Source organism: Mus caroli, unplaced genomic scaffold (assembly GCF_978045245.1).
Source record: "Mus caroli unplaced genomic scaffold, Mus_caroli_1 scaffold_18, whole genome shotgun sequence".
Lineage (NCBI taxonomy): Eukaryota > Metazoa > Chordata > Mammalia > Rodentia > Muridae > Mus > Mus caroli.
The window spans coordinates 73119102-73123897 of NW_028227273.1; positions in this window are offsets into that span (position 1 = coordinate 73119102).

The following is a 4796-nucleotide window of genomic DNA, read 5'->3' on the forward strand; positions in this document are numbered from 1 at the left end:
ATTTGTTTATATAGTGTATTACATTGATGGATTTTAATATATTGAATCATCCCTGCATCCCTGAGATGAAGCCTACTTTATCATGGTGAATGATGGATTTGATCTGTTCTTGGATTCAGTTTCTGAGAATTTACGTCAGACCTCCTGTGTTCCTGGTTAGGGAGAAACCTCTGGAAGACAGACAGCCTTTGGGTTCCAGGGACAGGATCTGCCCAAGTTGCAGGTAAAGGTGCAGAACAGAAGGACTGTGTCTCGGGTTATGGCAGACATCCTGGGAGAGAGGCATACTCTGGTGTGTGGGAGGGTATCAGGCCTGTCTATATGGCCCAGGTGGAGGAGCAGACTATCTCTTTAGAAATTTGATGACTTTATGCTCAATGTTCGATATTATAAAACTTTATGATTTGAATGATCCTCAAGGTAAGTGGTGTTTAGACTTTAGATTTCTTTTAAGGTTACTCACTGTAAACCTATGATAATATCTGTCTGATCACAGCCTTGTACCACATGGCCTGAGGACCCATAATCTAGCAATAGTCTGCTAATAGCAGTAGTCTGCTAATATTTAGAAGAGACTGTCATGAGGTAATTTCAGAGGCACTTTATGAATGTGAACTTTTATTTTCAAAGCTATCTATGGTGTTCCTGAAGCCACACTCTTTCACTTCAGTGAGCCTTGCTATAATAACAGCTGCTCTAACCTATAGAAAATTGGTCTCAGTTGCCCTGGTGCAAATCACCAACAAACTGTCCATTGCTTGCATTGGCATTATCAAAGCTAATTTGTACATGTTGTGAGACATAGAGTAGTACCTCTCTTGTTGTTCCAGCCAGAACCTTTGATGAAACAAATGAGGCTGTATTCATTGAAACTTGCTGGTTCTGATATAATGATCATGAATCAGTTTGGAAACTATACACTTAGCTGTAAAGGGTGAAATTAAAATCTGTATATTGCATGTAATACTTCTGGTGATATAAACATTCTCTTCACTCTTCTCTTTAATCAATATGAAAGGCTATTCTTCTAGGTCTACTCTCATTACTCATTTTGTGCTACAGAATTGCTCTCAATTAAGGTTTACCACCAATGGTGTCTTTCTACTTGTGCTGTTTTTCATTGCTGTGACAGACAGAGTAGGCTTCCTGTATAGAACACAATACTGAGGAGTTTTCAACTCATACTCAAATAGTTTGAGAAGGTAGCACTGGCTTATTTACCATTTCATGGATACAGATGACTTTAGTTGTAAGGGATGGATGTAAATTCTTCTGGAGTTGACCTCTGCTTTGACTTGTCATTGCTGATGTAATGCTTACAACTTTTTCAAGTCAATATTTCTGCCCCATAATTTCTTTTTCATTTTCAATGAGATTTACAAAGTAAGCAATGATATCTTGAGTGGATGACATTATAGTTCTTCTTTTACACTTACTTCATTACAGTTCCTGAATTCCTGACTCAATCTGATCTGCTCAATGTTTAAAAGCAGAAAATCACTTACATTTTATAATAATAAATGTAATGATTAATTTCACTTTTTGTTGGGGAGTCCAGAGAAACTATTAAGTCCATTGAGAAAAATGAATCTATTTCTATGACTCTCATATTAGAGACCTTGATATTCCCTCCACTATTATTCATATCCTAGCATCCAAGGTCAAAAAATCTGTAAGAACTTTCCCAAAATATTGGTTTCTTTAGAGACATTCAGGAAAAACTCATAGTAATCGTTGGCAGTTAGAATCTAGAGAAGTTGTTGACAGAGCTTTTTCAAACTATTGGTCTCTTTGGAGACACTCATGTAAAACTCATAATTATCTTTGACAGTTAGAATCTAGAAAAGTTGTTGGATCCCAAAAACAGTGCTGTCATTGCCACTGCAGGTGAAATAAAATTGCAGTTCAGAAGGGAGATGAGGCCACAGAGCCGCAGACTTATATAGACTATTGTAGTTTATCTTCCAACCTTTTTTGTTGAGCTTCTGGTCAGCAGAACACAGAGACAATGATTCTGCATAAATAAGGAGTCCGAAAAACACTTTAATTTAAAAAATATTGTCTGGGAAGCAGGAAAATTAAGGAATTGCATTCTAGGTAAGTGCTTAATCTAGAGATATGATTATGAGGTAGAAATTGATGTAGTCCAAATTAAGTCAGGCACTGTAAATTGAGGTACTAATAGAAATGTATCCCATGTATTTCTTTAATCAATGAGATAGCTAATGTAATGTGAAGAAATCGTTTCTGAATCTAGTATATTTTGCAAATCATCATGAAATAAGACTTCGAAGGTCTGAAAGATTACAATTCTATCACTTACATTTCTACTACCATATCATTTACATGAATCTTGACCAAGCTTTCAGTATAAAAATCACAGATTCTAGTGTAATGGCTTCCTTCATGTTAATAATACAGTTTACATTGGTATTATAACAATCAAGGCATCACTGAAAGAATACAGTATCTCTACTTGCTTATAGAGTTAAACATGTTTCTACTGAACACTACACCTCAGTAGTAAGTAGGGTGTAGGTATTGGGTGTCTTAAAAGCCAATTGTGAGATGAATTATGATGATACTTTTTTCCATGAGTTTGGGAACAGAATGATCATAGGAAGGTATCATAAGGGTGACACTGGGATTCTTCTAAGATAAGTGTATCTTCTGATGTTTTCTTCTGACCTGGTTTAGTGACACTCTGTTGTTACTTCAACCACTAGATTAGTTCTCTAGTGTATTCATTATTGATTTGCTGGAGCCAAGAGCTTTGCAAAAGGAAAGCACTGATGTTAACAAGAAGCAATATCCATACCTAAATTTTTTCATTTAAATTTGTATAATGTATGAGGGTTCAGTCTTTAGATATTATATATTTGGTTCAGGTCCGATCTGTGCAATATCTCTTTCCTGTTGCTTATTTTTGTCCAAAAATTTCCAAAATTAATTATAGTTTTCAGGTTAGTAACTATAAGCCTTAAGACTATAAGTCTTAATATTAAATTAGTAATAATTTAATATTATCTGTGTATATATTTACATATGAATTCTTGTGGGCAAATCCACCTGTATGTTTGAGTGTACTCTCATTCTCTCTGTGTGTATGCGTAGACCTGTTTTGTGTCTCTGTGTGTGTCTGTTTCTCTTGTGTCTGTCTATGTTTGTTTGGGTGTATTTGTACAGAGAGTACAGGATGACATCCTTATTTAGACATGTTTTTTTAAAGCCTCATCTTAATGTTCATTATTTGAGAAAGAGTTTCTAACTGGCTTAGAATGCTTTTCATATTCTAGCCTGCTGGTCTTGAAATTCCACAAATACTCCAAATTTTGGATGATTGCATGTCCCAACAAAGAACATTTAAAAAATGGTTTGTTCAGATTTATTTACATGGAAATGACTTTGACAACTCATCTGTCTCCTCAATTTAAAACTTAATTTATATGCTACATCAGCTAGTCAAATGTTTTCATATGATGTAGCTGAGTGTCAAAGTGATACTGTTTAATAACACATTTGGTAAATAGTGCTATGCTTCTACTCCAGGAAAGATTTAAATATTTGATGCGCTGGGCGTGGTGGCACACCCCTTTAATCCCAGAACTTGGGAAGCAGAGGCAGACGGATTTCTGAGTTCGAGGCCAGCCTGGTCTTCAAAGAGAGTTCCAGGACAGCCAGAGTTATACAGAGAAACCCTGTCTCAAAAAAAAAAAAAAAACAAACAAAAATATTTGATGCAAAAATGAATATTGAAGCTTGTCATTACATTACATGCTTTTAGTATCAGCATTCAGGAGGGAAAAGAAGACAGACCTCTGTGAGTTGAAGACAGCCTTGTCTATACAGTTAATTCTAGGACAGACAGGGCTATATAGAGACCTTGTTCCACACACACACACACACACACACACACACACACACACACACACACACACACACAAACCAAATCACCAAAAATTGGATATTCAATCTATCACTTACTAATCAAATTTAACTTGGCATGGACAGTGTTTTTAGGACTAGAGAATAATTTGAGGATATCATTACAACTAATGCCAGAAAAGTAGCATAAAATTGCAAGTTAGAAAAACTAAGTTTAAAAATGTGGCTCTCATAATATTATGGAATTCAGACATAGGATAGTAGGCAATCAGCCTGGAGATACTCATATTTCTTAAATCTCTTCATTGCCAACAACCCCATTAGGAATTTTAATAGTATGTTACCAAGGTTTCTGTCAGGTCTCATCTTGCCAATGAAGGCAATGGAATTTTCCACATCAAATATTTATGCAAATCATGGAAGGTGCCAGATTAGAATGATTATACAAAATGGTGACTCATAGATTGTCATTTCTGTTTGAGATTTCATTTTACCTGTGCTAAATTTACTTATACAGTAGCATCTTAAATAAAGCATTATTAATGACAACACATCAAAAATCACTTGATGCGATTAATATAGTCACAATGTGTGCTCATGTAAAGAGTTGTGTTGCTCTGAAGACAAATCTTAGCCATCGAAAATTGGAGAAATGAGAATTGAGGTTTGAAATCACCCACATATTTTAAGGTAATAAAATTCTGGATGTTTTTTCCTCTTCTTTATATCGTCACCTTACTATGTTCACTGATTGAGGGTTGAGGACCTTACACCTGACAAATTTTCAGTCCCAAAGCATTCCACTTTCTAATCATTGTTTTCTTTTTTTAATTACTATTAGATATTTTCTTTATATACATTTCAAATGTTATTCCCTTTCCAGGTTTCCCCTCCGAAAATCCTCTATCCCC